General features: G+C 45.3%; 1 protein-coding gene and 1 pseudogene across 3 annotated transcripts in view; one reads left to right on the top strand and one right to left on the bottom strand.

The window, feature by feature from the left end:
• The window catches only part of RYBP (RING1 and YY1 binding protein), an 86,160-nt gene that overhangs the window by 15,862 nt on the left and 43,430 nt on the right, over nt 1-26,868 (top strand). The gene's annotated exons all lie outside the window — the stretch shown is intronic.
• LOC307113774 (non-histone chromosomal protein HMG-17-like) lies at nt 991-1,596 on the bottom strand (annotated as a pseudogene). The gene has a single exon. The product of its transcript is annotated as a non-histone chromosomal protein HMG-17-like (transcript).

Below are 26,868 nucleotides of genomic sequence, written 5' to 3'. Positions count from 1 at the left end.
TTAAAATGTGCATTGCAATTGATATTTGAAATTTTCTGAAATTTCTGGAACTACATGATTTCTATGTCTTCTTTGGTTCTAAAATACTGTGATTTGTGTAGCTTTGGCAATTTATAATAAATAATAAAATGACCCTTAGCTGTCACAGTGCCAAATTGTCTAAAAATACATAGAAAATAATTTATTTGTAATGTCTCACTTCCCAATATATATTCAGAGATATTTATATATTTCAGAGTATCTGAATAGGAAAGCTTTATCTTTTAAAATGTTTTGGCATTGTAGAGTTTATGTGTAGCTGAACAGTTTCCTTATTTAAGTTATAGTTAATGTTTTTTATTTTGCAATCCTTCATGTATGGGTATCCTTGTGCCTGATATCCCAGTCTAAGAAATTCATTGCAGCTGACCAAAATACTAGATTCAGTTAATCTCCTGTTAAGAATGTTATTTCCTTTTAAGGATGTCCTCTGAGAACACCTAGTGTGGGAGATGAGGGTTCTTTTTTGTTTATCTGTGTGTATGTTTTTCCAAACAGCTTTATTAAAGATACTTTTCATAAACAATCATGGTATTTCAGGCAGGACAGGGCAGCTGATTGTTCACAGTATACAACAACTTTCAAACTCCTTTCTTCAATGAACTACCAAAATCAGAAAGAAAGCCACTGTAAAACCCAATAAAGTCTTCATCTGATGCTCTGAACAGGGAAAGTTTAGAGTGAGCGTTGACATTTCACATTGAGCATGTTGTTTAACTTTCCACAAGCCGACCCTGACTTTCAGGAAATGAAATGAAATGGCAGAGAATATCAAACTGTAGATCCACAATCTAAAATGGAGCTGCTGCTCTTTTGAGGAATGCCATCGCAGTGGTGACACTGGAAAGTCCAGATTGCCCAGCATGCTGCAAACCACATTTTTGGGTCAGGTCCCCATCGGTCTCTGGGCTTAGGAGAGCCAAAGTCTATGCTTAAAGTGGAGAGGGAGGAAAGGACATAAAAACGAATTTTAGTTTTCCCAAACGACAAGTGTTTGTGCCAAGATGGCTAATGTGTGTCAATAGCAAGAGATCCCTCCTCCTAGGAATTCAGAGGAAGTTTCTCAGCAGTAGAAGGGAAAGGTGCTTCCCCATGTCAGTCAGCTTCGGAGACATTCTATTAGTACTGTATGTCCTTCCCCCAAAATAACAGCGAAGTGTTCTGTGTGCTAACAACATAGCTTGAAAACAAAAGTAAAACAAAGTTCTGCATTTTTATAAAACTTGATAAAAAATAGTATTTCAGACTGTACAGTCACCAGAAATACACAGTTATAAAAAAAGGCACACACTTCCCCTGGCACCTGCAGCACCTCAGCTCTCTGCGCCTGGTCCGCTTGGCAGCTCCGTTTTCTGCCGGGTTATTCCCACCCGGGCCAGCACCAGCTTTCCCCTTTCCCTTCGGCACCTTCTCTCCCTTTGCAGGGGCCTTTTTAGGCTTGGGCTCTGGCTCTGGAGGAGCAGGTTTAGCTGATAACCTGGCGGATCTTCTCTGTGGTTCGTCCTTCACCTTGGCTTTATCTCCTTTAGCATCCCCTTCAGCCTTTCTCTTGGGCATGATGGCGATGGTGGCGGGGTGTCCGGGCGGGACGCGGGGATGCAGCAGTGCGTGAGATTTGCTACAGGTGGACTACAGCCCTTGGGATAGTCCTACGTATTCTTACGTGGTCTTTGTTATGTCACTTACAGAATTACTTTGGCCCTAGCCAGTTTGGGTCAGTGGAGAGAGCGTCGGCCTGCAGGCTGAAGGGTCCCAGGTTTGATTCCGGTTAAGGGCACAGACCTTGGTTGCAGCCTCCTGGCCATGGTCGGGGGCATGCGGGAGGCAACCAGTGGATGTGTCTCTCTCACATCGGTGTTTCTGTCTCTCCCTCTCCCTTCCACTCTCTCTAAAAACGAATGGAAAACATATCCTCTGGTGAGGATTTAAAAAAAAAAAAAAAAAGAATGACTTTGGTCCATCTTTTTTTTTTGGAGGGGGGGGGAAATATTTATATTACTGAAATAGTACTTGGGTCATGCCCCAAGGCAATGCTTGGTTCTAATAGAACAGGTGTATCTTGGACATTTTTCATGCTTAGCATTTGTTAACAACTTTTACTGAGTTAGCTAGGTGCTGTAAGGGTATCGCAGGCCCAGAAGGAATTTCATTAGATAACACCAAGACCTTGGCTCATCAAAGGCTTTATTGGTGATCTTCATCCACTGCAGTAAGAATGCTTGTAAGGGCCAACATTTAATAGGTGTTACATAGTGCAGTTACTATGTTAAATCCATTTCATGCATGGTCTCATTTAACCTAAGAGTCTATGATGTATACATAGATATAGTCCCATTTACAGGTAACATACAGGCCTAAAGCTCCATTCCTAACCCAAGTCTATATAGCAGAGCTGCCCTGGACTCTGGTCTTTCCCAGTGTCACAGTATTCTCTGTTGTTTCTCTTTAGTTTTTTTTTTCTCTAGTAATGGCACTATCATCAATCTACCCATAGCCACCCAATCTATAGACTCAACCTAGACATCCATTCATAGCAGTCACAAAAGGGGACCCTTGCATATTCATATGTTGCCAAGAAATCTTAAGCATTCTCATCACCAGAAAAAAAATTGATAACTATGTATGATGACATGTTAACTATATACAGTATAGTGATGATCATTTCACAGTACTATATATATGAATAGTGAATTGTTATGTTGTACACCTGAAACTAATAATTGTGATAATATAATGTATGTCAATGATACTGCAATATAACATGCCTGGCCGATGAACCAGGAGGTCACGTGCCCGGGTTGCTGGCAGGATCCTGGTGTGGGGTGTGTGGGAAGTGGCTAATCAATGATTCTCTCTCATTATTGATGTTTCTCTCTCTCCCTCTCACTCCCTCTCTGAAACCAATTAAAAAAATATTCTGAAGCACTGTCTGTTTAAAAAAGGTGTCCTCAGGAGAACTAAAGAATGCCTTCCTCTGGAATTGCATTCTGTTCTGTGTGTCTGGCTTAAGGCTTTGGAAACAAGTATCTCAGAAAGGTCTGTAAAGCAGTGACTATAGAGCAGCAGTCACCAACTGGTGGTCCGCGGACCACTGCTGGTCCATGAGGTCTGAAAGGTTGGCGACCGCTGCTAGAGAGGGCCTTTCAAGACGAAGAATATGCTTCAGGAGTTAAAAGTGGGTTAAAATCGGCAAGATCACGAAGTCTATGTTTTTCTTAAAAATTTTGTAGCTGAATTAGGACTCATAATGGTTGTTAATTCTCTTGGGAGAGGATTTTCAAGAGGTTGACTACAGACTTTTTTGAACGGATGAATAATTTAGATACCAGTGCGGGGGCCTGATGCGGCAGGGGCCAGACATGGCGGGGATCTCCCTTTTCCGCGTCCCGCGCGGAAAGAGAGATGAACGAACCAGTTCTAAATGGAGGCGGCCAGGGATTGAGAAATATTAGTAATAAAGAAAACAAGACGCAGAAATAGATTCATGAAGCTGGGAGCCTGGGTGGATCTTTCTGTGCCTGGCTGAGGCCACAGAACAGATCCAGACTGCAAAGCTGGTGCTTTATTTATAATCAGGGACAAACAAGGTAATCTACAATGTTGTTGTAAGTTTCACCTGTTTTGGCAGCACTTGCTGCCCCTCCCACAGCCCACTAGCTACCCAGGAAGGATCTAGAGATAAGTTACAGGATCAAGCTTAATTATGCTTAGAGGACTGTGCCCTTCCAAGCTTGGGACTTGTTTGTGACTTTGCCAGCAGGTCAGTCCAAGGCTTAACCCTATAACCGCTTCATACATACCAGAATTTTATCTGTTACAGAGGCCTGGTGCACGAAATTGGTGCATTTGGGGCCAGGGGAGGTGTCCCTCAGCCCAGCCTGCTCCCTCTTGCAGTCTGCCGTGGAGGCGGGACATCGCCACTGCGCTCGCCAGCTGTGAGCCCAGCTCAGGGCTTCTGGCTGAGCAGTGCTCCCCCTGTGGGAGCACACTGACCACAAGAGGGCAGCTCCTGCATTGAGCGTCTGGCCCCTGGTGGTCAGTCCATGTCATAGCGACTGGTCGATCCACTGTTGGGTCGAATGACATATTAGCCTTTTATTATATATGATTATTATATAGGATTCTTCAGGAGTGAAGTTCTGGATGGTCTTTCCCTCTCAGCTGGTTCCATTTTATAAATGAAGTGTTAGAATTGCATGTTAGCATTTTCAGAACTCTGGCCTAATAATGAATTTTCTCAGAGAAGGTATTTCTCAGGATGAATTGGGATGTTTTGTTAAAAAGAGGATTTGTTACATTAATCACTTACTGGAACATGAACTTTGAGAATAGATAAATTCTCAGTGAAAATAGAGATTAATAGTGAACCTCAGAGTTGGTCTCTAAATAGATGTTATATGAAAGCTTTTGTGAAGTCAAGACCTAGTTTTAAAAAATAGCTACAACCGAAAATGTCCTATACAAAAATAAATACATTTAGTACAGAGCAACCAGGTTGTTCCCTAGTTGGGGGAATTTTTACAAAATTTACTTAATCCCAATAGTTAAACCAAGTAATGGTAACTTGGGTCATTTTGAAAGGTGTACAGTATTTTCAGAATTAATTTTATTGATAACATGATCATGGAAAATTAGCATAAGGATATTATTTTTCTCAGTACAGTATCATCTTTAAAATGCACTTTTAAGCATTGTTTTGTTGTCACCAGCAGTTTGTTTTGCTTCCAGTTGTGATTTTGTCATGTAAATATGTTCTGATTATCTCTTCCTACTTCCCTGTCCTTTATCCAGGCTCTATAGTTTTGTATGAAATAATGCTTTAGAAATGAGACTTTAAAAAAAAAATTTTAATTGATTTCAGAGAGGAAGGAAGAGGGAGAGAGAGATAGAAGCATCAATGATGAGAGAGAGAGTCATTGATTGGCTGCCTCCTGCACGACCCCACTGGAGATTGAGCCCACAACCCGGGCATGTGCCCTTGACTGGAATCGAACCTGGGACCCTTCAGTCCGCAGGCCGATGCTCTATCCACTGAGTCAAACCGGGTAGGACAAAATGAGACTTTTTATTAGTAAGTCTTTAGTTACAACTGTCATGTCTATAAAGTGAAATTCAAATTCACAGTAGTTTTTATTGTTCTCCAACTTCTTAGTAATATGCAGTGTCCCATATCTTGGACATTTTTGTGCCATTTTAACTTCTGCTTCTAGCGATAATGAACTGATTTTCCAGGAGAGTGATAAGAAAGAGCTAAAACTTCTAACTTTGATTTTATGGTGGTGTGCACTACTTAGATTTTCACTTTAAAACTTTTGTCTATATAATAATGCATGTATTTGAATTTTAGGAAGTAATATACAGTATGTTGTTTTCTTGTGTTCTTTATGGTATGTTCTTTAAAGAATAGATGCGGACTGATGGATTGTTTTTTTAAAATCTTTATTGTTGAAAGTATTACATGTGTCCACTTTTCCCCCCATTGACCCCTTCTAGCCCCCCCTGCCCCAGGCCTTCCCCACCCTATTGTCTGTGTCCATGGGTTATGCATCTCCATACAAGTTCTTTGGTTGATCTCTTCCCACCGACCCACCCAACCCTCCATTACCTCTGAGATTACACAGTCTGTTCTATGCTTCTATGTCTCTGGGTCTATTTTGTTCTACAGTTTATTTTGTTCATTAGATTCCACATATGAGTGAGACAGTGTGATACTTGTCTTTCTCTGACTGGCTTATTTCGCTTAGCATAATATGCTCCACGTCCATCCATGCTGTACCAAAGGGTAAACGTTCTTTCTTTTTTACTGCTGCCTAGTATTCCATTGTGCAGATGTACCACAGCTTTTTTTATCCACTCATCTGCTGATGGGCACTTGGGCTGTTTCCACATCTTAGCTATTGTAAAGTGTGCTGCTGTGAACATAGGGGTGCATATATTCTTTCTGATTGGAGTTTCAGGTTTCTTAGGTTATAGTCCTAGAAGTGGGATCCCTGGGTCAAATGGGAGTTCATTTTTAATTTTTTGAGGAAACTCAATACTGTGGATTTTTCTTTAATAAGAATCAGAATATGTGTAGCGTGCAGATAAATCAGACTTTTTAAATAGTTCTGTTCTTGAGTATATAATTTGACCTTAAGTTTAGCAAGTATTTGCATTAAGTTGTGGAGTACTTTTTATTGTATATGATTGAACACATTTTAAATTCTTGCCATGGGCTATTTATATTTAGAATCAGAAACAGCAATCCTGCTGGCCTCTTAACAATGATGAATGCAGAGCAGTTAGCCCAGTTGTTTTATGATTTAGAATTTTCTCATGTAACCCTAAAATTTATTTTAATCATTACCTTTGGACTTTTTCATCACTACCACTACCTCCCAAAAAACCCAAATCCTGGAATTAAAGAAAAGAAGGCTTCTGGCAAGTGAAAATTGATTTACTGTGTTTTTTCTTCTTTTCTTTACCTTTTGCTTTTTAAAGGGATTCAAAAGTAGTGAAAGAAGTCCCACTTATCCCATTGTCAAGCTGCAAGAAACTGTTAATCGTCACCAAAGGATATTTTTCCAGTGAATTTTTAGAGAGTAGAAGTGAGGAGGAGAGACCGAGAGTGCGAAACATCAATATGAGAGAGACACATTGATTGGTTGCCTCCTGCACGTGCCTCGACCAGTGCCGGGATCGAGCCTGCAGCCGAGGTACATGCCTTTGACTGGCATCTTCAGTCCATGGGTCTGCACTCGAGCCACTGAGCCAAACCATCTAGAGCTGCAGGAAAACAGACAGCAGGAAGCAGGAAAGAGCTGACTAGGGGACTGACTTTTGAGTAAACTCAGCCTGGTTGTGTCTTTCCTTGCACATGTTTTCTTGTGCCGTCCCTAAAAATGTTTGGCCCCATAACGTGTGGAGATGAGGAAAAGAGTCGGATTACTCTGCTCTAGGGAATAGGAGAAATAGCGTAGTGACCTCAAGTAGGTGAAGTTGTAAACAGGCTGGATTTATGATCTCTTCCCGTCATCAGGAAAGCCACTCGATGCCTTGGTGGAATCCTGGCTGAACAGATTGTTTCTGAAGAGACACATTTGTGGGGTGTGTGTGTGATGGTATTCATGGTATCTATAATAATAAAGGTGTAATATGCTAATTAGACTGGGCAGCCGAACGACCTTTCGGATGTCCTTCCAGATGACCATCTGGTCGAAGCTGGAGCTGCGAGTGCCAAGCCCCTTGCAAGAATTTTGTGCATTGGGCCTCTAGTTGATAATAAATTTACAGCTAAAATGTTAGGCTCTATGATAATAACTAGGAATAAGATACAACATTTTGAAAATACCTCCTATATCAGTGATGGGCAACCTTTTGAGCTTGGTGTGTCAAACTTCGCCAAAAAACTGAGCATAACTTGGGTACTGTATCACTTTGAGGAAAAAACATTATTTCGCAAATGTTTCATCCTCAGGAGCAGCAAATGTTTCATCCTCGGCATGCGGCCGCCTTAGCGGCCGCGTGTCATCAGAAATGGCTACGTGTGTCAGTGCTGACACGCGTGTCATAGGTTCACCATCACTGTCTTATATAATAAGAGAGGAATATGCTATTTAGTAACGACCGAATCATGGATCAGCAGGAGGGTGGGGCAGCGAACTACAAGCGGGCGGCAGGGAGCTACAGGAGAGGGAAGGGCAGCAAGCTATGAATGGGGAGGCGGGGGGAGCTACAGGAGGGTGGCAGCGGCCAACTGGCGCAGGGATTCGTGCGCAGGGCTACTCGTTTCTCTATAAAAATATGCTCTATTTTGTAGCATTTCTAGAATACATCCTCAAATAATTATAAACAACTAGATTTTATCTTGATTTTAAAAGGTGATAAACAGTAACCCTTATATAAAATAAATCTTGTGCACTAGTGTATAGTTTCTGTATTTCTGTAGTGATCACATCTGTCACCTCTAAAACATTTCTCTTCCTCTTAGTCATTCCTTTTATGTCCTCAGGCAACACTGATCTGCTTTGTCACTGTAGGTTAGTTTTGACCCTCATCCCTTTGCAAAGATGGCGGCACCCACAGCCAATAAGGAGGGAATATTCTAATCGGCTTCCCCGCCCTCAAAGATGGCTGCGCCCACAGCCAATAAGGAGAACATATGCTAATTGACTGCCACACCCTCAAAGAGGTGGTGCCCACAGCCACAAGATGGTGGTGCCCAGTCCCCTCAACCCTGCTGGGGCTGCACGTGCGCAGCAAGGCCGGGCCTGCCCCCAGGCGGGCCTGGCTGCTCCACGCGCCTGCCTCTGGAGTCCCCCAGTTCCCTCAGCCCCCCAGCCGCCCAGGGCCGGCCCAAGGTGCAGGACATCCTCAGATGGAGGCTGCTCAGCTGCCCAGGGCTGGCCCGAGGCACAAGCAAGCCTTGGATGGCGGCTGCCCAGCTGCCCAGGGCCAGCCGAGGCTTGTGCTGCCAGCAGCGGCAGCAGCAGAGGAGTGATGGGGTGTCGCCTTCCTCTGATCACTGGGTCACTTCCTGTCCCTGAGGGCTCCTGGACTGTTGAGAGGGGGCAGGCCGAGCTGAGGGACCCCCCCTCCAGCGCATGAATTTTCATGCAACGGGACTCTAGTTTTATAGAAATGTAATCATGTATGCAGTCTTCTGGGGGGGGGGGGGGCGGGTCTATTGTCTTGCGGTTGGCCTGCTCATGAGACTCATCCATGTACATCCCTTTTTATTGCTGAATAATATTTTATTGTGTGCATATTCTGCTATTTGTTTATCCATTCACCTTTGGGCAGACATTTGAGTTTCCATGTTCTGGCTATTCTAAAGCTCCTTTGCCCATTCCTGAACACCTCTCTGTGGACATATGCTCTCCTTTCTCATGCTTAAAGATCTAGGAGGGAATCAGTGGGTAAGTTTTAACTTAACTGCCAAACTGTTTTTAAAGTGACTAGAGGCCCAGTGCACGAATTCGTGCACGGGTGGGGTCCGGCCAGCCCAGCCCCAATCAGGGCGGAGACGGCAGGAGGTTGGCTGGCCAGTCCGCCCTGATCAGGGCCCAATCAGGGCCGGGCCAGCTGTGGGGAGGGGCTGTGGTGAGCCGGCTGGCCCCACCCCCAAATGGGGTGGGGGAGCCAATTGGGAATGAGTGGCTAGGGTAGGGAGCGTGGGGGTTGGCTGGCCAAGCCCACCCCCGATTGGTGTATTTGGGGCCGATCGGGGGTGGAGCTGGCTGGGGGGAGGGGCTGCAGGCTGATTGGGGTGGTGGGGGTCGATTGGGGGTGGGACAGGCCATGGGGAAGGGCTGCAGGCGGTGGGTGGGCTGGCCCTGCCCCTGATTGGGGTGGGGGGACAATCTGGGGTGGGCCCAGGTGTGGGTAGTGACTGCAGGAGGTTGGGGTAGGGAGGCGATCAGGGATGGGCCCAGCTGGATGGAGGGGCTGCAGGCCAATCCGGGTGGTGGGGACACATTGGGGGTGGGACAAGCCAGGGGGAGGGGCTGCAGGAGGTTGGCTTGCAGGCCCCCCCCCCCCTTGGGTGGTTCTCTGGCTGCAGTGGGCGTCATAGCAACCGGTCATGGTCATTATGGCATTTAGGTCATTATGGCTTTGTGGTTGCTGGCTTTTTATATATATACTAGAAGCCCGGTGCACGAAATTCGTGCACGGCGGGGGGTTGTCCCTCAGCCCAGCCTGTACCCTCTCCAATCTGGGACTCCTGGAGGGATGTCCAACTGCCCGTTTAGGCCCAATCCTGGTGGGATCGGGCCTAAACGGGCAGTCGGACATCCCTTTCACAATCCAGGACTGCTGGCTCCCAACTGCTTGCCTGCCTGCCTTCCTGATTGCCCCTAACCGCTTCTGCCTGCCAGCCTGATCACCCCCTAACCACTCCGCTGCCAGCCTGGTTGATGCTTAACTGCCCCCCTGCCAGCCTGTTTGCCCCCAACTTCCCTCCTCTGCCAGCCTGGTCACCCCTAAATGCCCTCTCCTGCAGGGTTGATCACCTCCAACTGCCCTCCCTTGCAAGCCTGGTCCCTCTCAACTGCCCTCCCTTGCAGGCCAGGTGCCTCCCAACTGCCCTCTCCTGCTGGCCATCTTGTAGTGGCCATCTTATGTCCACATGGGGGCAGGATCTTTGACCACATGGGGGCAGCTATATTGTGTGTTGCAGTGATGATCAATCTGCATAGTACTCTTTTATTAGATAGGATAGAGGCCTGGTGCACAGGTGGCGGCCAGCTGGTTTGCCCTGAAAGGTGTCCCGGATCAGGGTGGGGTTCCCTTGGGGCGTGGGATGGCCTGTGGTGGTTTGCAGGCCGGCCACGCACCCTGGAGACCCAAGAGGAGGCCCTGGTATCTGGAATTTATTTTCCTTCTACAATTGAAACTTTGTAGCCTGGAGCGGAGCCAAGCCTGCTGCTCCCTCCGGGGAGGCAGCCATTTCTGTGGCAGTTAATTCACCTTCTACAATTGAAACTTTGTAGCCTTAAGCGGGTGAGCCCGGCCAGGGTGTGTGGAAAGCTTTGCTTCCCCTGTTGCCGCCGGCAACCCTGGCCTGCTCTCTCAAGCTCCATTCTGCCAGCATTTGTTTGAATTTGTTTACCTTCTATAATTGAAACTTTGTAGCTTGAGTGGAGGCTTAGGCCTGGCAATGGCAGGCGGAAAGCTTGGCTTCCTCTGTTACCTAGGAAACCTTGCTCTCTGTGGCTGTAGCCATCTTGAATGGGGTTAATTTGCATACACGCCCTGATTGGCTGATGGGCGTGGCTTGGCTGGTGGGCATGGCTTATGTAGCAGAGTGATGGTTAATTTGCATATTACCATTTTATTAAAGAGGATATACTAGAAGCCCGGTGCACGAAATTCGTGCACGGCGGGGGGTTGTCCCTCAGCCCAGCCTGTACCCTCTCCAATCTGGGACTCCTGGAGGGATGTCCGACTGCCCTCTCACAATCCAGGACTGCTGGCTCCCAACTGCTTGCCTTCCTGCCTTCCTGATTGCCCCTAACCGCTTCTGCCTGCCAGCCTGATCACCCCCTAACCACTCCTCTGCCAGCCTGGTTGATGCTTAACTGCTCCCCTGCCAGCCTGTTTGCCCCCAACTTCCCTCCTCTGCCAGCCTGGTCACCCCTAACTGCCCTCTCCTGCAGGGTTGATCACCTCCAACTGCCCTCCCTTGCAAGCCTGGTCCCTCTCAACTGCCCTCCCTTGCAGGCCTGGTCCCTCACAACTGCCCTCCCTTGCAGGCCGGGTGCCTCCCAACTGCCCTCTCCTGCTGGCCATCTTGTGGTGGCCATCTTGTGTCCACATGGGGGCAGGATCTTTGACTACAGGGGGCCAGCTATATTGTGTGTTGGAGTGATGATCAATCTGTATATTACTCTTTTATTAGATAGGATAGAGGCCTGGTGCACGGGTGTGGGCCAGCTGGTTTGCCCTGAAGGGTGTCACGGATCAGGGTGGGGTTCCCTTGGGGCATGGGGCGGCCTGAGCGAGGGGCCTGTGGTGGTTTGCAGGCCGGCCACGCCCCTTGGCGACCCAAGCGGAGGCCCTGGTATCTGGAATTTATTTTCCTTCTACAATTGAAACTTTGTAGCCTGGAGCGGAGCCAAGCCTGCTGCTCCCTCCGGGGAGGCAGCCATTTCTGTGGCAGTTAATTCACCTTCTACAATTGAAACTTTGTAGCCTTAAGCGGGTGAGCCCGGCCAGGGTGTGTGGAAAGCTTTGCTTCCCCTGTTGCCGCCGGCAACCCTGGCCTGCTCTCTCAAGCTCCATTCTGCCGCCATTTGTTTGAATTTGTTTACCTTCTATAATTGAAACTTTGTAGCTTGAGTGGAGGCTTAGGCCTGCAAAGGCTATGGAAAGCTTGGCTTACTCTGTTTCCTGGGAAACCTTGCTCTCTGTGGCTGTAGCCATCTTGGATTGGGGTTAATTTGCATACTCGCCCTGATTGACTGGTGGGCATGGCTTGGCTGGTAGGCGTGGCTTATGTAGCGGAGTGATGGTTAATTTGCATATTACCATTTTATTAGAGAGGATACTAGAGGCCCAATTAACGAAGATTCGTGTAAGAATGGGCCTTCCTTATCCTGGCTGCTGGCAGCGCCTTCGCTCTGGCCGGAGCCACCTTTCCGCCTTCCCATGCTGCCCAGAGGCCCTGAGTGGCTGGGGTGGTGCAGATTGCCTGGCAAGCATACCACCCCGCCCCCAGCTGCTCGGCACCTGTGTATGCAAATTAACCTGCCATCTTTGTTGGGTTAATTTGCATACTTGCTCTTTATTGGCTGGTGGGCATCGCAAAGATACGGTCAATTAGCATGTTACTCTTTTATTAGGTAGATAGATTGTATCTTTGCTAAGAGTTCTGATTGCTCCACATCCTAGCTAGCCTTGATATGGTTAGTCTTTTTCATTTTAGACTGATAGTGGGTATCTAATGGTAGCTCTTTATGGTTTTAATTTGTGTTTCCTAATAACTAAATTATGTTGACATGTTTTCATGCGCTTATTTACCATCTGATCTTTTTTGTTTTGTTTTGTTTTGCTTACTCCCTTCACCTTGTTTTGTATATTTTCCTTTTAAGTTGTTTTCTTTTCATAGTTTTTACAAACCATTTTTAAATTTCATTGTTTAATTTATTGAATTGTGAGGGCTCATTATTCTGGATTCAGGTATGTTTTCAAAGTCTTTTGAAGAGCAGACTTACTAATTTTGATGAAGCCCAATTATTTTTTTAAATAAGTTTCACTTTTTGTGTCATATTTAAGAAATCTTTGCCAAATCCAACATTACTAAGGTTTTCTCGATCTTTGCTTCAGTTTTATAGTTTTACCTCCTACAGTTCTTTAGTCTATTTTGAGTTAATACCTGTATACCAATTTGTAAGGGTGAGGCAATTTTTTATTACTTTCGGCTATTTAGGTGTTCCAGCACCATTTATTGAAAAGATGATTCTCTCCTCACCGAGCTGCCTTGGCACTTCTTTTGAAAATTGATGTGAACTGTATGTACGTCATTCTGTTTCTAGACTTTTTTTCTATTGACCTATTTGTCTTGTTTTACATGGGTACTACTATCTTAATGTAGATTTATAAGGTCTTGAAAAATCAGAGAGTATAACACTTCTGACTTTGTGCATTCTCAAAGTTATTTTGGCAATTCTAGATCCTTTGTGTTTCTATGTAAATTTTAGAATCATCTTGTCAATTTCTACAAAAAGCCTGCTATAATTTTTATTGGGATGTATTGAATCTATAGGTAAACTTGGGGTAAACTGACATTTCAACAATATTGAATTCAGTATTCTAATCCCTGAATATGGTATAGCTCTCCATTTATGTAAATCTTCTCTCAGCATTGTTTTGTGGTTTTCAAGCCTTGCATATCTTCTATAAAATTTATCACAAAGTGCTTAACACTTTTTATGCTAAGTAAATGTTATTGCTTTAAGTTTCACAATTTCTGGTTGTAGCTGATGTATAGAAATCGTTAATTTTGTATATACTGCAACTTTGCTAAACTTAGCTATTCTAAGTAGGTGTTTTTTTCTTTGTAGTTTTTCTCATAGATGATCTTGTATGTGAATGAAGGTAGTTTTACTTTTCTAATTTGGACGCTTTTCTTTTTTTTTACTTGCCTATTGCACTGGCTGACACTTTCATTACAGTGTTGAATGGAAGTTGTAAGAGTGAACATCCTTATGTTTCTGATTTTCAGGGAGGGCTTACTACTATTAAGTATGGTATAAGCCAGTGGTCGGCAAACCGCGGCTCGCGAGCCACATGCGGCTCTTTGGCCCCTTGAGTGTGGCTCTTCCACAAAATGCCACGTGTGGGCGCGCACGTACAGTGCGATCGAAACTTCGTGGCCCATGCGCAGAAGTCAGTTTTTGGCTCTCAAAAGAAATTTCAATCGCTGTAATGTTATTTGGCTCTGTTGACTAATGAGTTTGCCGACCACTGGTATAAGCTATAGGGTGGTTTTGTTTTGTTTTGTTTTGTTTTGTTTTGTTTTGTTTTTGGTAGATTGAGGAAGTTCCTTTCTATCCTGGTTTGCTGAGACTTTTTATTAAGGAATAGATGTTGGACTTTGTAAAATACATTTTTCCTCCTACATTAAGATAATTTTATGGTTCTTCATATTAAGTGCTGAATTACATTGGTTGATTTTTAGAATTATAAACCAACCTGGTATTTCTGGGGTAAATCTCACTTTGTCATGATGTATTCTCATAGCAGTAATCCATGTTGGATATGTTGGGTAGAATACACCAGTGGGGCCATCTGGCCCTAGATAGATTTTAACTATAAATTAAATTTCTTTAAAATGTATAGGAATACTCAGATTACTCTTTTCTTTTGAGTGAACTTTGGCAGTTTGTGCTTCTCAAGGAATGTAGTACTTTTTCCATTCATTGAAATAAAGTATGCTCACATCATCCTTTTTAGTATCTATAGAAATGTCACCTCTCTTATTTCTCTATGATAATTTATTTCTTCTCTTTTTCCTGATGAGTTTGGCTTACTAGGATTTTATTGATCTCAACAAGCTTTTGATTTCACTGAGTTTTCTTCGTTTCACCTTTGATTTTATTGATTTCTTGTCTGATTTTACTATTTACTTTCTTTTGCTTAAATGTTATTTGTTCTTCTCTCCATAGTTACTTAAAGTATAAATTGAGGGCACTGATTTGGGAACTTTGTTTTTCAGGTTATATATTTGGTAATTTCCCTCTCAAGTACTACTTTTGTTACAACCCATAAAGTTAAGTAATTTTGTGTTTTCATTTTCATTCAATTCAAAATACTTCCCAGTTTTCCCTTTAATTTTTTTTTTTACTCATACATTACAGTCACGTGCTGCCTAATGACCAGGATTCAGTCTGAGAAATGTGTCTGGTGATTTCTTCGTTATGCAAACATCATAGAGTGCGCTTACTCAAACCTAAGTGTTGGAGCTACTTCTGTAACTGTATACACTGTTAGGCAACTGGCAGTGGAGTAGGTGAGTTGATACCAGCATCACCAAAAAACACATGCGTAATGTGTTGGGCTGCAACATTAAGACTCCTGTGACATCACTAGGCGATAGGAATTTGCAGCTCTCTTACAGTCTTATGGGATCACCATCATATATGTGGCCTGACTTTGACCAAGATGTCATTATGTGGTGCATGACTGTATTTAGAATCATGTTATTTAGTTTCAGAGTATGTGTGGATTTTCCAGATAACTTTCTGTTTTGACATCTAATTTAATTATGTCAGTTTTGTTATTAGGTGCATAAACATTTAAAATTCCTCAGTGGAGTCTTTCGTCATTGTGAAATGTCCCTGGTAATTTTATTGCTCTGATACCTACTTTGTCATAAAATAATATAGCCACTCCAGCTTTTTTTTTGCTTGTTTGTTTGACTTGGGTTAGCATGGCTTACCTTTTCCCATTTTTTGTGTCTATGTTTGAAATGGGTGTCTTATATAGTACTAGCATTCCCGTTGCAGGAAAAATCCTGCAATAGGGTTTCCTGCTGCACTCTACCCCACCCTGTCTGCTCTCCTCCCTTGTCCCCTGCCCCGCGATCTCCGCCAGCCCCCCTGCTTTTCTAACTTCTCCACCAGCCCGCTCTCCTTCCTTCTTCCCTGGCCCCGCCTCCGCTCCTCCCTTCTCCCCCGCCCGCCTTCTCTGCCAGCCCGCCTGCTTTTCCCTTCTCCCCCGCCCCGCCTTCTCCGCCAGCCCGCTCTCCTTCCTTCTCCCCCGGCCCCACCTCCGCTCCTTCCTTCTCCCCCGGCCCCGCCTCTGCTCCTCCCTTCTCCTCCCCCCGGCTTGCTTGCTTCTTTGCAGCTTTGCTCCCTTCTGCAGCTCTTGGCTTCTTTCTACGCTGTCGTGATATGCAAATTAGCCGCCATCTTTGTTGGGATAATTTGCATATTCGTCCTGATTGGTTGGTGGGTATGGCTTGGTTGGTGGGCGTGGCTTGGGTGTAGCGAAGGTGCGGGCAATTTGCATATTTGTCTATTATTAGATTAGATAGTTTACATAGACTACAGATAAGTTGGATTTTGTTTTTCTAATCACATCATAATCTTTGCATTTAAATTGTGGTAGAACTGTTTACATTTAATGTGATTACTGATGTGATTGGTTTTAAATCTACTCTTTTGCTATTTTCTATTTTTCCCTCCCATTCTTTGTTCCCTCTTTTCTACTTTTTTTTGGATTGAGTATTTTTTTAATCCCATATATGTTTTTTCTTAACTTCTTAGCTATAACTCTTGGTTGTTTTAGTTGTTGCTTTTGTATACATCTTTAACTTACCACAATTTTCCTTCAAGTGATATTCTACTTCTTTACATATAGCATAAGAACCTTATAATAGTATACTGCACCTTTCCTACACCAAGCCTTTACAAAATTTTAAGAATATTTTTATTGATTTTTAGAGAGGAAGGGTGAGAGAGAAATAGAGACATTACTGACTGGCTGCCTTCAGCACGCACCTACTGAGGATCGAGCCCACAACCAGGGCATGTGCCCTGACCCGAGTCTTGGTTCCGGGTGGATACTCAGCCTCTGAACCCCCCAGCAGAGCTACACCAAAGCCTTTGTGGTATTATTGGCATGTACTGACTCACACACATGTTGTAGTCCCCCACAAATTAACTTTTCCTTTGAGTAATCTATTATCTTTTTTAAAAAATTTTTAAAAATATTTTATTGATTTTTTTACAGAGAGGAAGGTAGAGGGATAGAGAGTTAGAAACATGGATGAGAGAGAAACATCGATCAGCTGCCTCCTGCACACCCCCTACTGGGGATGTGCCCGCAACCAAGGTACATGCCCTTGACCGGAATTGAACCTGGGACCTTTCAGTCCACAGGCTGACGCTCTATCCACTGAGCCAAACTGATTAGGGCTCAGTTATCTTTTAAAGGGATTTCAACATATAATGGAAGAAGCTTTTACATTTTCCCACATATTCATTTGCCATTTTTTGTGTTCTTTATTCCTTTGTTGTGGACCCAGGTTTCCCTGTGGTCGGTGATTATTTTACGTCTGTGTTTTATGTCTAACACGTTTTTATTTTGTTCTTCACTTAACAGCTTTATTAAGATACAATTCACATATTATTTAGTTCATCTATTAGAGTGTGTAATTCACTGGTGTTTTGTGTATTCAGAATTGTGACATCACCATATTCCATCAACCCAGAAGAAATCCATACTTTTTAGCTGTGACCCTCAAGGTACTCCAGCTCCTTCCCCACACACCCATCCCAGTCCTAAGAAACCACTCATATAATTTTTGTCTCTAAAGATCTGCCTATTCTGGATATTCCATAGAAATGGAATCATAAAATGTAGTCTTTTGTGATTGGCTTCTTTCACTAGTGTAATGTTTCCCAGTCTATGACTTGGTTTGCTTGGTAAGTAAACTTCTTATTGATACAAGAGGCCTTGGGTGTGAACTTGCTTTCTCTTGATATATTTGTTTTTCTTCCCACCTAATTCTCTCAGTGGGAGATAGGGGGTGTGGGTGCTTTGGCAGACTGGAATGCTTTACTTGTCTTTATCCTTTTTGAAGCTTATCTGGTTGGTTGTACATTTCTATGCATTTGAAGCTGGTTATATGAGGTTCTCAGAAGGTTCTTAGAAGTGCATGATGAAACAGGAGTTTTTCAATGGAAAATTCACCTCACAACATTCCTTTGTGCCTGTGTGCAGTCAGTCCTCACTCACTCTTCGGGCACCAACCCTTGATCTCCGTGGAGTCTCTAGAAATCTCATGTCAGTGGGATCATTCGGTGGATAGGCTTCTGTGTCTGGCTTCTCTCAGTTAACATGACTGTTTTCGAGGTCTGTCCACCTTGTTACATTATTTCTGTGTAGTGTTTCCTTGCATGGGTAAAGCACATTTTCTGTATTTGCCTGTGAGTGGATTAGGATGGTTTCTAATTTGTGGGTGTTATGAATACTGCTGCTGTAAACGTTTGTGTGGCACATTTGTTCTTAGGTAGATAACATAGGTGTGGATTGCTGATTTATATGGTTAATTCTGTAAAAAAAAGTCAGACTGTTTCCAAAGTGGTTTGATGACTTTATATTAACCACCAGCAATGCCGGAGGGTTCCTCTCCAACACCTGGCATTGTCTTTGTGGTACAGCCTGTTGGTGGGTTACTGTGGAGCCTCTTTGTGGCTGTGATTTGCATTTCTCAAGTGACGAATGATGTCGAGCAATTCTTGTGCTTATTAGCCATCTGTATATCTTTAGTCAATTGTCTGTTCATTATTTCATCTATTTTTAAAATTGGGTTGTCTGTCTTTTAAGAGTTGCAAGAGTTCCTTCTATATTCTGGCTCTATGCCCTTTATCAAGTATATGTGTCTTTTAATTTTCTTACTGATGTGTTTTGAAGAGCAAAAGTTTTAAATTTTGATAAACTTCAATTTATCCTTTTGTTCTTATAAAAGAAATTTTTTTTAAGAAGGCTGCTGTACCTGTGAGAGAATGATGCATATGTCTTATGAGCTGAGCCTTTATTAGTTTGTTTCTAAAATGTTATTGGGTTACTGCCTTAATTCTTGTTTTTTAGTGTTCTTACCCCTCAAATGAAAAAACAGGTAATAGTATCTATTTTTTTTTTTGTCCCCAAACTTCTGAATGTATTATAAATCTTGTGTGAAATGTTTTGGTTTTCATCATATTACTTTATATTGAAAAAGCAAGAGATAGCAAGAAATACTTTCATCAGACCTGTTCAGGACATTTTCTTGAGCAAGTAATAAAGTTGATTGAGATGCAATGTATTTGTGTGTGTGTGCATGTGTGTGTGAGAAAGCTAACACGGAGTGCCCTCAGATCATTGTGAGAAATTCAGGCTAGTTGGGAACAAGTGTCTCTATTGGAGCTTTGTTGTCGTCATTCTGTTTAGAACTCGGAGCAGAAGAATAAAAAGACTAATTTTTCCTTTTGTAACTATTTAATGTAGACTTGATTGTTGCAGCAAACTTTTAAAAATTGCCATCTGGAGGTCAATTACAGCACTAATTCTGGCTTGAGAGATGTCAAAAATAATTTTTAATATGTATTTATTATTGATTTCAGAGAGGGAGAGGGAGAAATAGAAACATTAATGATGAGAGAGAATCATTGGTCAGCTGCCTCCTGCACTCCCCTCACTGGGGATCCAACCCTCAACCCAGGCATGTGCCCTGACTGTGAATTGAACCATAACCTCCTGGTTCATAGGTGCATGTTAACCACTAAGTCATACTGGTGGGGTGAGAGATGTCAAAATTTTGCGGTAATTTTTCCTCCCTTCATACCTATATATCTCAGTTCTGTCTTTATTTGTCATTGGCTCACTATTACTAGACTAGAGACGCGGTGCACGGAATTCGTGCATCGTGTGTGTGGGAGGTCCCCTCAGCCCAGTCTGTATCCTCTTCAATCCGGGACTCCTCGGGGGAATGTCCGACTACCCCCCCTGCTGGCCTGATCGCCCCTCACTGCCTCTGCGTGTGGCCTGATTGCCCCCCAACTGTCCCCTCTGCCGGCCTAGTCGCCCCCAACTGCGCCCCCACCCCGCCAGCCTGGTTGCCCCACACAACCTGCTTTTCAGTCATCCCTCACTACCCCCCTCCGGCCTGGTTGTAGGCAGCCATCTTGTGAGGGTATGAGGGTTAATTTGCGTATTACCTCTTTATTATATAGGATTATCAAAGTGCAAGGTAGATCTTGAGTAAAACTTTAAAAAAAAATGGAGAAACTCTTATAAAGGAAGAAATGCCAACTGGACACTTAATTATGGCATCAGGGTTAGATTTCTTACCCAGTCATCTTTGTATGCAAAAGGCAGCACAGTGGTAACAGTTAATTGAATGTGAGCATCTAAGGTGAGTACACGTTACGAGATGGAGAGCTTTTCCCCCCATAGGCTTAACCCTGCTCTGCAGCAGCCATCTCTGATGAGTCTCCCCTGCGCAGTACAGTCCTTGCTCTGGGGCAGTGTGCAGCCATGTATGGACTGCAGGCCAACTCAGTGACTACTGATCAGGAGGTCAGAAAGGAGAGGGGCCTGAGGTCATCTCTCAGGTCAGACGCAGTGGCGTGGACTAAGTAGTGTAAACTTCCTAATTCATGTGCGTGTTGTGTCCTGCAGAAGCTCCAACTGTTTCTTACAAGAAGTCAAAGGACATGTCTAAACTTGGTGACAAGATTGGGGCTGCGGGGGGCTGGTGAGAGGAATTGTGGTGTTGCTTCACTGAAAAGCTGCTTATGTGAGAGAATTCTGTGAGGGAGAAAGTGTGTGTGGCATGTGGCATTCCCATCAGAGAATAGCTGTGCCTTTTTGTACGGTGTCTCCTTTGTTCTTCGTCGAGCACAATAATGTGGAAGCTTCTCGCGTGGGAACGCCTGCTTGTGCAGACATTTTACTTCGTACAGTGTTTTTTTTTTTTTCTGTTTTTACATCATAGCTGGAAATGAAAATATGGGAAACTGTTGTCATCTGCATGCTATAATCTTTTAAACGGATTTCAATAAGGGCTTGCAGCTTTCTTGGTGGGGTCCTGCGGAGTTAACCAGGAGCTTTTGTTGCGCTGCAGGTACAGGCAGTCTGGTCCTGTCCTACCAACCACACTAGGCAGCTGAGTGGATAGCCCTCGAGCTGACTTGAATGCTCTCCCTCAGTCACACACCAGAAAGCATGTTTTGAAGAAATGCGGGCATTCAACAAGCAGGCGACTGGATGTAATTGATGGCTTTGTTCTTACTGGCCACATTTTCACTGTATGATTTAATTATGTTCATATCTTTGGGAGGAGGTTGTTTGGGGAAGGCATTTTGAATTTACCAGCAAACTCTAGGCTGTTCTACTCCATTTAACCTTTGCACTCGGATGTCGAGTGTGACTCGACACGGTTAGCATTAGAATAAAGGAATCGGGGAAGAAAGCAAGCAAGTGCAAAGGGTTAAGCATCCTATCTAATAAAGAGGGAATATGCTAATTGACTATCCCACCCTAAAATATGGCGGCGCCCACAGGCAATAAGGAGGTAATATGCTAATTGACTGCTTCCCCTAAAAGATGGCGGTGCCCACAGCCACAAGATGGCGGCGCCCAGTCCCCTCAGCCCCACTAGGGTGGCAGGTGGGCTGGGCCACCCCGTGTGCCTGCGTCCAGAGTCCCTCAGTTTCCCCAGGCCCCCAGCCGTCCAGGGCGGCCCGAGGGTCAGGTAACCAGGGCCAGCCGAGGCTTGCGCTGTTGGCAGTGGCAGCAGCAGAGGTGTGATGGGGCATCACCTTCCCCTGATCGCCGGGTCTCCTCCCGCCCCTGAGGGCTCCCAGACTGTGAGAGGGGGCAGGCTGGGCTGAGGGACCCTCCCCCCCTCCAGTGCATGAATTTCATGCACTGGGCCTCTAGTCCTATCTAATAAAGAGGGAATATGCAAATTGACCATCACACTGTCACAAAGATGGCGGCACCCACAGCGGAGGTGGGGGGAGGTTTTCCGTAACACAAGATGGCTGCGCCCACAGCAGACACCGAGTTCCCATAACGAGCCTTAACGATAATCAGCAGGGACCTCAAGGTGTGCCCCCTACCCCAGACTGGGCTGGGGGACCTTAGGCCATGCCCCCGCCTCGGCACCGGGCTGGGGACCTCAGGCCACACCCCCCACCTTGCAGGGCTTGACGGGGGACCTCAGGCCACGCCCTCAGGCCAGGGGACCTGAGGCTGTGCGCCCCCCCCCCCCCCCCCCCCCGGTGGGGCTTGACGGGGATCTCAGGCCACGCCTCCAACTTGACGAGGGACCTCAAAGGCGCGCCCCGGTGCCGCCTGCCTTGGTGCCATGCAGGGGGACCTGAAGCTGTGCCTCCCGCCCGGCGGGGCTTGACAGGGGACCTGAGGCTGTGCCCCCCACCATGCAGGGCTTGATTGGGGCCCTTAGGCTGCACCCCTACCTTGCGGGGCTTCACGGGGGACCTGAGGCTGCAACCCTGCCCAGGGGGGCTTGACAAGGGTGGGGCTGGCTGGGTCTGGGTCTTGCGCAAGTTTGAAGCACCGTGGATGGGCGGGACTTGCCTCTGGGTCCTGGAGAGCGCCCCAGACTCTGACAGGGAGATTTTCATATACATTTTACTAATTTTCTTTCATCTCTGACACTTCTATTATAGAGATAGGCCAAATAGCAATATTAAAATATTTCCTCTAATTAATCCCCTTTTAATGTGCACAAATCTCGTGCACCAGGCCACTAATAAATATGTATAAAAAGGTAAATGTGCCAACAAATAATCTCATTTGGTGCAATATAGGAAAATTTGTTAGATTACGTCATCTCTTATTCACATCATTAGTATGCCTGCCCAAGGACTGATTGGTAGGAACCCTTCTGAATCTTTTGAGAATAAAGGTAAACCAACCTCAGTCCCTCCCTCCCCCCATTTTGGCCTTTAAAGCACAAAACAAAACAAAAAACATCACCTAAGAAATGGTTCCATGGGACCTGGGAGATCATCTTTTCACATATATGGAGATAGTGTCTCATCACAGTTTACAAATTGGCTGCATCATCCTTAATTTTTGCTATTTGTTGGTCTAGAATTTGTCATTTTCCTTAGGTACAGAACGTACTTGGTTTATATATTCTGAGGTGTCTATATGTTTTGAAATTTTTGAGTAGATCACAGCAAAAGCTAAGTGATAACCACTGTTGGAGCCTGCAGCCCAGTGAAAGTAAGTTACTTTGGCTTGAGCCACGTAAATTCAAACTTCATTTATTCCTTCTGGCAAAGCAAAGGTGCTGTTAAGGGTGAATTTGTAAAATATCTTGTTACAGAACCTCAGAGATGGAATTTGTATTTTAAGCTTTAATTAAAACCTGCTATAAAATTGCCTGCATGTAAGTTAGATGTTCTTAGCACATTAGAGGACATTTCTCCTGACCAAATCATCAGTTCCTCACTGCCTAGAACATGCACATCAGTAAGAGTGAGCGAATTCAGAGGTATTTCAGACCTTCAAGTCAACCTGGAAGCACAACCAGATGTGCCTAGTTCTTGTAGTGCACGGTCAAGGGAGTATAAATGCGGAGTCTGCGCAGCAGGCACTGTAGAGCTCTTGCTCCCGTCCTTGCTGTTGCTCACGATTCCTCCAGCATCAAGTCCTTTTGTCTGGAGGGTGGGCCAGTTGAAAAGAGGACCAGCAGGACTGGGGAGAGTGGGGAGCCTCTGGAGCTCTGTGCTGCCTGTGCCTGAGCACCACATGGACTAAGGCAGTCACCTAAACCAGTGATGGGCAACCTTTTGAGCTCGGTGTGTCAAACTTCGCCAAAAAACTGAGCATAACTCGGGTAGTGTGTCACTTTGAGGAAAAAACATTATTTCGCAAATGTTTCATCCTCAGGAGCAGCAAATGTTTCATCCTCGGCATGCGGCCGCCTCAGCGGCCACGTGTCATCAGAAATGGCTACGCGTGTCAGTGCTGACACGCGTGTCATAGGTTCGCCATCACTGACCTAAACCACCCCAGCTTCTGCTTTCTAATCAACACAACGAAAGGCTCATACTTGCTAGTGCCTCCCGCTTAAATCCTCTAATGTGTGGGCTGGACTTTTTTTTATCAAGTTTTGTTTTAAATAAATATACCATCTGAGAGAATTAGCACACATCTCACTGCCTTTTCGCCTTTCACCTCTTTGAGAAAAATACAACAGCGATGGAAATTCCTTATTTACTAGCTTTCATATAAGGGCGCAGAGCTCACATTGAGTTATATACATTGTCAACAGATGGTCATCAGGGCCAATTCAATGCCAATAGGAATCCCTAATCGGGTGTGGTAAAGGAGGAAAGATTCTGCAGTACGAACAGCTAGATTAAGACTGCAGGGGTAGGGGACAGCTGGCTCCGAGGTGGCCCTGGGCTAGACGGCTCTGCTTCCTTCCTGCTCTGCTGCCCGGGAAATGCAGGCCTCGTCTGAGGTGGAAAGGGAGTGTCCTCCCCAAGCTAGAAGGGAAATGACGTGGATAAAGAGAAGTCCCTGCCCCTGCTCCCTGATTGGTCCAAGTCTTCATAGTTTATTTTGGTCCAAAAATCACTGTCCAGATTGGTTAGTGAATAAGGTAATGGGGGTGGGGGTAATAGCTGCACATCGCCCATTGTACAGGAAAGTCTGTAGCCTGTTGGTTGAAATAGGATTCCAGGAACTCTCATAGGTTGGCTCAGATGGCAAGAACACGGTGCAGGAGGCTTCTCCCGCAGGTGCAGTTTCTGTGAGAGGCCTCTGTTTAGCAGTGGCTGCTGGGCTGTTTATATATTTGAGCCCAGGTAGCTGGCAGGGGCCCTTCTCCAGAGTGCATTTATTCCTGGGATCAGTAATGATGCTTTGTGTTCAGTACTGAGATAACTGCAAAGACAGTCTTCTTCAACCCCAAAGCCTTTCTTAACCGGTTTTGAGAGAATTAAGCTCTATTGCTCTAAGGTTTCCATCGGAGATAGTGAACTACCTTCCCCTCTTTGGACCTAGTCCATTCTCATGTGAACTTAGAAATGCAAAACAGACTGCAACATAGATGTTCTTTGTACTTGACACCCCCTCCCCCATACACACACTCCAATATCCGCCCCCCCACCCAAATACTTAGTGAACGCCTACAGTCCTTCCTGTCACTAGTGATGCTGCGCCTTACAGGTATCCTTCTCTCTAGCCATGTTCCCTCAGCCCTCTTGCTTACTCACCCCTCAGGGCCAAGTTGGTATTCACTCTTTTGTGCCGCATACCTGGCCTCATGACCACCATCTTCCACATTTAAAATCTTCTCACCACTCCTGACCTTACTTGTCCCCAGAGAGCAGGGACTGTAAGACTTGTCACTGTCCACTGTATGTTGGTTGAATATTGAATGATTCATTTATACGCTCTTGCTGTGTAATGGTAGACATTTATAGTAAAGGTTTCCACTAGTCACAGCAGCAGTGAATCTGGGCACCAAATAGCAGAACACATTGGTCTGCATGGAGATAGAAATACAGTCTTGGTTTCATTAACCGAACACTCAAATGAGCTGAACCCATAACCACTACTGCTGGGATAAAGACATTTAACATGTCCTGAGTGCATACATTCTTTCTGGGTGGTGTTTCGGGATTCTTAGAATATATTCCCAGAAGTGTGATTGCTGGTCCAATGGCAGTTCCAGTTTTAGTTTTTTGAGGAAACTCCACACTGTTCTCCACAGTGGCTGCTCCAGTCTGCATTCCCACCAGCAGTGCACGAGGGCCCCTTTTCTCTACCTCCTCGCCAAAATTGTTATTGTTGATGGTGGTCATTCTGACAGTGTGAGACGATACCTCATTGTAGTTTTAATTTGCATCTCTGATGATCAGTGACGTTAAGCATTTTTTCATATGTCTGTTGACCATCTGTATGTCCACTTTGGAGAAGAGTCTATTCAGGTCCTTTGCCCACTTATTAATTGGATTGTCTTTCTTTTGTTGAGTTGTATGAGTTCTTTATATATTTTGGAAATTAGCCCCTTATCAAATGTATCATTGCTGAATATGTTCTCCCACACAGTGGATTCGCTTTTCATTTTGTTGATGGTTTCTTTTGCTGTGTAGAAGGTTTTTTAGATATATGCACCCCTATGTTCATAGCAGCATTATTTACAACTAGAGGCCCGGTGCACGAAATTCGTGCACGGAGGGGCGTTGTCCCTCAGCCCAGCCTGTACCCTCTCCAATCTGGGACCCCTCAAGGGGTCCAGTAGGATCGGGCCTAAACGGGCAGTCGGACATCCCTCTCACAATCCAGGACTGCTGGCTCCCAACTGCTTGCCTACCTGCCTTCCTGATTGCCCCTAACTGCTGCTGCCTGCCAGCCTGATCACCCCCTAACCACTCCGCTGCCAGCCTGTTTGCCCCCAACTTCCCTCCTCTGCCGGCCTGGTCACCCCTAATTGCCCTCTCCTGCAGGGTTGATCACCTCCAACTGCCCTCCCTTGCAAGCCTGGTCCTTCTCAACTGCCCTCCCTTGCAGGCTGGGTGCCTCCCAACTGCCCTAAGTCAGTCAGAGAAAGGACAAGTACCATATGATCTCACCTATAAGTGGAATCTAAATGAACAACATAAACTGATGGACGAAATAGGACCAGAGGTATGGATACATGGAACTGACAGATTTCAGAGGGGAAGAAGGGAGGTGACAGGAAGAGATTGGCCAAAGAACATATATGCATGTATGCATAGCCCATGGACACAGACAATAGGGTGGTGAAGGACTGGCTGGGGTGGAGGTGGGCAAAAGGAGGGGAAATGGGAGACATCTGTAATGGTGTCAACAATCTATACTAATAAAAGGGTAATATGCTAATTAGACCAGACATCTTCTGGACGTCCTTCCGGACAAAGGCACGGTGACGGGGGCCTAGGCAGAGGCAGTTAGGGGGCGATCAGGTTGGCAGGGTGGAGCAGTTAGGGGGCAATCAGTTGGCAGGGGAGGGCAGTTGGGGGGCAATCAGGCCAACAGGGGAGGGCAATTAGGGGCGATTAGGCTGGCAGGGGAGGGCAGTTAGGGGCGATCAGGCCGGCAGGGGAGCAGTTAGGGGGCGATCAGGCCAGCAGGCAGAGGTGGTTAGGGGCGATCAGGCAGGCAGGCAGACGAGCGGTTAGGAGCCAGAGGTCCCGGATTGCAAGAGTGATGTTCAACTGCCGGTTTAGGGATCGGGCCTAAATTGGCAGCCGGACATCCCACCAGGGGGTCCTAGATTGGAGAGGGTGCAGGTCTGGTTGAGGGACACCCCTCCCCCTGTGCACGAATCTTGTGCATTGGGCCTCT

Source organism: Cnephaeus nilssonii (genome assembly GCF_951640355.1).
Source record: "Cnephaeus nilssonii genome assembly, chromosome: 17".
NCBI lineage: Eukaryota > Metazoa > Chordata > Mammalia > Chiroptera > Vespertilionidae > Cnephaeus > Cnephaeus nilssonii.
The sequence above is the reverse complement of the archived record's forward strand: the minus strand, read 5'-3'. Positions and strand labels throughout refer to the sequence as shown.